This window comes from Apium graveolens, chromosome 9 (genome assembly GCF_009905375.1).
Source record: "Apium graveolens cultivar Ventura chromosome 9, ASM990537v1, whole genome shotgun sequence".
NCBI lineage: Eukaryota > Viridiplantae > Streptophyta > Magnoliopsida > Apiales > Apiaceae > Apium > Apium graveolens.
Window position 1 is genome coordinate 82,003,284 of NC_133655.1, and position 8,426 is coordinate 82,011,709.

Here is an 8,426-nt window from a genome sequence, read left to right on the forward strand (position 1 = left end):
GCCATATGCCCTTGTTTTCTTTGCATGCGTGAGAAGGAGATGGAACTTTGCCCGCTTGGTTCAGAATACGTTGATTTTTGTTTGAAAAACTTTTGCACATAACGACAGTACAATGAAACAACTAGAAGAATTCGCAATTTAATAAACTTAGAGTTGAAAAGAAAGAAGAAGTAGTCATTTGAATATGAATGAGACAACCACATTGGTACTTAAGATGGCCAGTCTTTCATACCATATGGCATACAACACATGATTAGGTGGCATCCCATCCGACTCTTCGTTATCCCGACAAAGCGTCTCACCATAATATTGTTATCATCGTAAAGAATTTATTAAGAAAAGAAGTTCATACATATTTAGGAATCAAAAAGGAATATATGCTGTAATATTGGAGAAAAGAATGATACCATTAGTCACAATCTAAATTTCACTTGTATTCATCTTTCGAGCTTGTTCGATCATATCCCAATTGTATCATATAACAACTTTAGAAAGTACGTTGAAATGCCTTTACAAATTAAGCATTATGATAGATTCCTACTTGTTAAGTCTGGCGTCTTTAACATCGCAACTACACGTATATTATTTTAAAAATTCGATCATAATGGCGCTCTTACCGGATAACTTCAAGTTTTATCTATGCCACTTAAAGTGACGATTCTTTTATTAATAATGTTCTTCCTTTAGAAAAGTCTGGAAATCTTTCCAATCTTCTTCGGTCATGCCCAGGCTCCTTTTAAATCAATGAATTCTTTAAACTGTAATGGTCTCTGCAACTAGATGAATAACTTCTCCGTACTCTGGTTCTATTGTTAATCTCATCAAACAAGATTCACATTCTGTTGTTAGGATTAATCGAAACTTCTTCGTTATAGCGGGTCCATTTGACCCTCAGAATCAACCATACTAATTTCTGGGACACGTACTTTGTAAGTAATCCGGTCTTATAACAAAGAAGAAACTCAAGTAGTGACTTGACAACCAATTTTTAAAACTTATTTTATTCAAAAAGGCTTTTAGAAATTTTGTAAGAGAAAATCTTTTTCGAAAACTTGTTTAAAATTTTTGACAATCGCACATCTGGTCGTCATTACTATATGAGTTGATTGTTGTCCTCATTACCCATAAAAAAGTACCAATTTAAGGAAATAATCACATAAATGTCCATTCACCTCAATCTACCTTCTCTCATTTATTGGGTCCATTTGCCTTCCTTAATTGATGAAAACTTCAGTTGTCGTTGTTGGTTATTTTATTCGTAGCTTCACATCAAAGCTTCCATACTGGTAATACTTCCGTCATCATCTTTGCTGTCGTTAAGTAGAACAGGCTATCCAATAGTCAACAAGTCACCTGATGTCACATCACATTGTTACTATAAATATATCACATCGTCATAACACTATTATCTAACTTTAAGAAAGTCCCAAATCCATATTCTTCTCTAACTCTCTTTCAAAACTCATCTAATCCATTTCACAAGCTAGTCATGGGTGGCCTAGTCACTAATGGCTTCTTTTAACCTGGTAGCAGCTACTGTCCAGACCACATGAACTATAATTCTAAACTCCTTCTCACCTTTATTAATAGCTCATGCACTCACCCTTTACTGTAGCTCTCGAATCCATCCTCGTAGGTACTGTTGCTTCATAAGACGAGTTTTAAACTAGGGTATAGAACATGGTGTAAAGTAAACTAAAAAGATACACTCCCAGCTGAATGTCCAGTAAAACAAGAATGAACAAATGGAGGTTCTTAAATAGGTCGTCTCATATCAAGAGGTGGTAAAATAGTGTAGAATAGCTTGAAGGGGTGCAGCTGTTATAACAGAAGGTAATACAGTTAACACTGGTGGGAGAACAATATGCGAGTCAAATATGGGATAAGATGACGATCCTCGAACGGAAGGCTCCAAACGATCAGATGATACAGGAAAAACAGGATCTGCCATTGCCGTTATCTGGAAATCACATCGCGAGCTAAGAATCTGAAATCACAACACGAATCATATCGAAAACCTACTATACAGTTGCACTCAACCTCACGACGTCTTATCTTTTTATTTCCTATTCCTAATCCTAACCCTCTACCCAATCCCGACAATCTAGGCTGGTTTCAGTGACTTATAACCTGTAGCTCTGATACCAACCTATGGCGCCCTCCAAACCCGTGTCAAAAGTTTGGGGTCCACAACCCATACAAAATATATAAACATAGATAAGAATTATTATTTGCAATGAACCTGCTTTACATAACCACAGATCGCAACATGTTAAAGTATGAAAACAAGCCACAACCTTAACTTATATTACAACGTACCAAATCCCAACTAATTTAATTTACAACTAATAAGGAAATTAGTCTTACAATCTTACTATCTCACTACCATATAAAGCTCCTGCTAGCTCGATCCAACTCAAACTGGAATCCTAGCTCCAACATTGAACTGGAAAACCTCGCTATCAACCGTAACCTTCTTAACTGTAGAATATATAAAAAGATTCGCAAGAGTGAGCTAACTAGCTCAGCAAGTCATAATAACAATAATTGAGGTTAAATAATGATTAAACGAGATGATTCAAAGGAATCAAGTTTCATGTTGAACAATCATTAGAATTGGATATTCATTTTAATTTTTTTTAAAACCAAGGTTAGGCTGCTGATCAGTCACGCACTAACCCTGAGCAAGGCTCCCAACTTTGCTCTACATACTGGATCCAAGGCACACATTGGCCTACTACGACCACGAATCTGGTCTGACCACGAATCTGGTCCACATGAAGAAAACTATCCAATTCTAAAGCAGTTCAATATGATAAATAATATAACTCAATGAAATAAGTTCATAATCAACAGTAATAAAACATTTGCATATAAAAAATTTGCATAAGAGTATGATGCAATTCATTTGTACCACGAGGGTATATCAAAGTGTGCAAAAGAAATGGCCTCCAGCCTGTAAGAGAATCAGGTATTAGACGAACAATGATTTTTCAAGGTTTAGTTCTTTGATGTTATACAAAATAGTTGGTGTATAAAAGTTTCGGTATTATCAAACAATTCTGTTCCAGTGTTTGGTGTTTGGTAGTTATATATTTCGAGAGTAGTATCATATTTGTGTGGTTTAGTATCTGGAAATCAACAAGGGATGGTTTACAAAGAATAAGGCTTACGACTCAAAGATCAAATGATGTGATCCGGGTTCAAGGATGTATGATTCAAAGTACCCACAACATAAAACATAACTATTTTGAATACTTAACAATATGTCACAAGAGAACTTAGAAATATTTGCACTATATCTCGAGAAAGGTTTAGAAGTACTTGCCTTACAGAGCTTTATAATTATTATTAATTGACTTCGAACCGAATCGAATGCTCAAGGTTTATTGTCTATCCACTAGATCACCCTGGATTCGACCTCAACACTTAAGTCCTTCGATTGGAACCTTACTGATCTTTTCGACTAACCACCAAACTATCTTTCGTCCAATGCCAATTCTCGGGCCTTCCGACTAGAACCTACAGAGTCGAAATACCCTAATTTAGACTTTCGATTATGCTTGACATATCCTCTCTAATTTAGACTTTTATATAGTAAAATGTACGAGTCATTATAATAGACCCGGTTGGTAGAGAATGTAACCAGCAATTAGCCTTGTCCCTTAGAAAGAATGAGAAGAGTCGCAGCTTGATAGCATCTTGAGTCACATCATTGAATTTGAAGGTGTCGTAGATCTCGATGAAATCCCTGATGTGCATGTTGGGGTCTTCAGTAGGAGAACCCCCAAACTGAACTGAGTATTGTATCATCTGAATCGTGCTTGACCTGATCTCAGAAGTATTAGCCCTGATGGATGGCCTGATGATGTTTGACTGAATGTCATTAATCTTAGGCTGAGAATAGTCCATCAAAACCTTAGGATTTTCTGCATGATCACCCATCTCTATTAAAGCTGGTTCCTCGACTTTCTCTTCTTCTACCTTATTTTCTTCCTCAAAAACTTCCCTTCGCACCACCACAAGTTCTTCCTCGGCTTTATCCAGTGTTCTCTTACGAGTACGCGAACGCGTATGCTTACACCCTCACTAGAGTACCTGAAATAAAACAATGAACAAATAAGTAACAATGCCCGAGTCAATGAACTTTAACGACCACTGATGGAAATCATATAAACTATAAATTAACACTGCAGTCCCCGGAAGCGGCGCCAAAAGCTTGTTAGTCGCTAAACACACGCTAATAATTTACGCAAGTGTACGCGTTCACAAGTAATATAGAATCTTTTCTAGTTCGTTTCGACAGAGAATGGCGTTGGTTAACTAATTAATTCATGCACTTAAGCAACAATGTATGGTTATTATTCAATGCTAAGACGATAACAATTTGGGTTGTTCATAACTAAGAATTAAGCTAATGATTATAACTAAGGGAATAAAATTGATTAAGTTAATATATATGACAATATGGGATTCTAACTTCATTAAATACTTCATTTAATAGCCTTATTGTTCTTAACCTTAGCATGCAATGGTGATGAGACTAATCAGACAACACGAAACTGATAAACGCCAACTTTCGTTACACGAGTACCATACTATCAGACATCCACAAAAGAGATAGAAGCTGAATAGACACCAATTATATTGAGACCCTATATGTCTATAGAATTTGACAACATAATGGTTTAAACATAAGTTATCTATCATGATTACACAGGGCAAGTAAGATGGGTAAAATTACCTATGAATCATGCATAACAATAACACATGAACCTATGCTAGCATGACAAGTTCTAAATCCTTAAATTCACCGTCGCTTCATTAAGAATTAACATGCTATCTTATAAGTTCGTGACTCTTATAAGATGAATAAGCATAACCAATACTAGGTTATATACAATCACCACACACTAAGGTATCAAACAATTTAACTAAAGAAATCCATAAATAAATCCGCTACAACCCCACGATAATGATTAGCTTATAATCAGACTCATCATCAACGTGGTTCCGATGAAATCATGGAATAACAAATGTAGTCTTTATAACGAACAAATAAAACCAAGTACAAACAAGAGTAAAGGTTCACAAGTAAGAAAACTAGCATCCAAGTTTCAACTTAAAACAAAGATTCACAAGTAAAAACAAGATCTTCTCCGTCTTCGTTGAATTGTGCTAATACGGTCTTCTTACGACTCTCCTTGTGCTCTAGTACGTCTCTCTCATGAAAACGTTCTTATTTGAATATTTATAGCAGCCCTAATCAATCTGGAAGTCTCCCAATTAGAATTGCATTAGAATATGGATTCAAAACTTTCGCACCGGCGCGGGTGCGCGCTAACACAGCGCGCGCGCGCTGTCATTCTGGAATCCTGGCGCGCCCGCGCCAACACAGCGCGGGCGCGCTGTCCTTATGGGAAAAACTCAGATTTCATCTTTTTCCTTGCTGCTTCGAGCCGGCTTTCCATGAGCTTTTATTCCAACACCACTTTGACACCAAATTAGCACCAAAACAATGCTAATTCACCTGATTACCTAGATAATGCCTAAAATGCAAAAACACTAGAAAACACGTTAAAACACTTAACAACTTGAGTACAAATGCATCAATTCAAAGTTTATTAGAGCATAATAAAGTGTCATAAATGCCACTCAACACTTACCCATGAACTGTCAGAAATAGGATAGATTATCCCTGTATCCAATCATTTAAGAATTTCCTTCTTCACTACTTCCTTCATGATATGATTGTGTCTTCTCTGCTGTTTAACTATTGGCTTGCAGAATTTTATGCATGCAATAAGAAGGGCTGATTCCCTTGATATCCGCTATTGTCCATCCAATTGATGTTTAAACTCTCTCAGAATTCTCAAGAGTTTATCTTCGTCACTACCTGAAAGGTCAGATGCAATAATAACAGGCAAAATAGATGCATCTCCTAAAAAAGCATACCTCAAGTGATCAGGATGTGGTTTGAGCTCAAGAGTGGGAGCTTCCTCAATAGATGGCTTGAGACGCTCTAGAGAATTCTTAAGCTCTGATAATCCAAGAGACTCGAATAGCAAATGATATCTACTTTTCCTTGGAGAAGCATTTAAATACTGAAGTTGTTCTGACCCTTCTTCATCTTCACTATCAGATTCCCCTATAAAGGCTCTCTCTAAAGCATTAGTCCTTAGCATTTGATCAAGCTTCGAAGTTACTATAGAGTCGATCAAATCTACTTTAAAGCATTCTTGTTCATTAGTAAGGAATTTATTGCATTGAAGACATTGAAAGTCACGTCCTGACCCTGAACTTTCATTGTAAGCTCACCCTTTTGCACATCGATCAGAGTTCGGCCTGTAGCCAAGAATGGTCTTCCCAAGATGATGGGAATCTTCTTATCTTCCTCGAAGTCCAGAATGACAAAATTAGCAGGGAAGATGAGTTTATCCACCTTAACCAAGACATCCTCCACTACACCTCGCAGATAGGTGATGGAACGGTCAGCCAGTTGTAAAGACATGTTTACAGGTTTAGGATCAGGAAAACCAAGTTTCTTGAAGACAGACAAGGGAATGAGATTGATGCTAGCTCCCAAGTCACACAAACACTTATCGAAAGATAGATTGCCAATGGTACAAGGTATCGTGAAGCTTTCTGGATCTTTAAGTTTAGGAGGGAGTTTTTGCTGCAGCACAACACTGTACTCTTCCGTTAGAGCAACAGTTTCCAACTCCTCAATTTTTAGCTTCTGAGATAGAATACCCTTCATAAACTTGGCATAGCTTGGCATCTATTCTAGAGCTTCCGCAAAAGGTATGTTAATGTGCAACTTCTTGAAAACCTCCAAAAACTTAGTTGCTTGTCGAACTTCTGCTTCTGAAGTCTTTTTGTATATGGAGGTGGCAGATAGACTTGTTTAACTCCTGTATTCTGCTTCAGAGGCGTGCTTTCAACAACATTCTTCTTCGGTTCAGTTTCGCCATCCTTTTTCTCAGCAGAATCAACAAAAATCTCATTTTCTAAATTTTAGGAGGGCGCGGGCGCGCTGCTAATGGGCGCGGGCGCGCTGCTAATGGGCGCGGGCGCGCCTGCATTCTGGAATTTTTTTTCAGAATCTTATTTTTCTTGATTTTGAGTGCTAGAGACCCTTCCATACCTCAGGGTGATTGCCTTAAGCTATTATTTGACTTCTCTCTTTCATGTATTAGCCTCTGTGCACTTGGAAGAGTTCCTTGAGGTCGGTTTAATAAGGCGTTAGCAATTTGCCCTATTTGATTCTCCAAAATTTTGATAGAAACCGTTTGGCTTTTGCACATAAGCCTCAACTCCTCCAATTCAGATTTTTCATTCGAAGATTGACCGGTACCTCCATGAAATTGTTGTTGCATTCCCTGTGGCTGAAATTGCTGCCTTGGTGCATACTGTTGCTGAAAATCAGGAGGATTGAATTGCTTGTTTCCAAACTGCTGGTAAGCCTGTTACACACCATCCTGATTATTGCTCCAATTGAAGTTATGATGATTTCGGTTGTTAGGATGATAAGTAGCAGGAACAGGTTGCTGTGACCTCTGAAAGTTGCTCACGAACTGAGCTGATTCAATAGATATAGCACATTGCTCTATCGCATGCGATCCTGCACAAAGCTCACAAACACTAATTATCGGTTGAACACCATAGTTGGTCAGAGAATCGACCTTCATAGTCAACGCCTTTAACTGAGCAGCGATAGCTGTAGTTGTATCCACCTACAGAATTCCTGCTACCTTGCCTTGTGGTAGCCTCTAAGTTGGATTATGATATTCATTCGCAGCCATCATCTCAATTAGATCATAAGCTTCCTCATAGCTCTTAGCCCATAAAGCTCCACCTGATACTGCATCGAGCATAGGTCTTGTCTGTGCTCCCAAACCATTATAAAAGCAATTGATTAACATCCAGTCAGGCATTCCATGATGAGGACACTTTCTTAGCATCTCCTTGTAGCACTCCCAAGCTTCACATAAAGATTCACCTGATTGCTGCGCGAATTAAGTAAGAGCATTCCTGATTGCAGTTGTCTTTTCCATAGGGAAGAATTTAGTAAGAAACTTTTGAGCAAGATCCTCCCATGTTGCAATAGAACCTGGTGGTAGAGAGTGCAACCAACTCTTAGACTTATCCCTCAGAGAGAATGGGAAAAGTCTCAATTTCACAGCATCTTCAGAAATATTATTGAACTTGAAGGTGTCACAGATCTCGATGAAATCCCTAATGTGCATATTGGGATCTTCAGTTGGAGAACCCCCAAACTAAACTGAGTTCTGGACCATCTGGATTGTTCCAGGCTTGATCTTAAAGGTATTAGCTGCGATAGCTGGCTTGGCAATGCTAGATTGAATGTCATTGATTTTTGGTTGAGACAAATCCATCAACACTTTCCTTGGTGCTGATGGTTC

The 8,426-nt window shown here is 38.0% G+C and overlaps 1 non-coding gene across 1 annotated transcript; it reads left to right on the forward strand.

Annotated features, from left to right (window-relative positions):
• Positions 1–7,935: 7,935 nt before the first annotated feature.
• On the forward strand, positions 7,936–8,042 carry LOC141688200 (small nucleolar RNA R71). Its single transcript, XR_012561659.1, has one exon. It is a non-coding gene; the product is annotated as a small nucleolar RNA R71 (small nucleolar RNA).
• Positions 8,043–8,426: the final 384 nt, after the last annotated feature.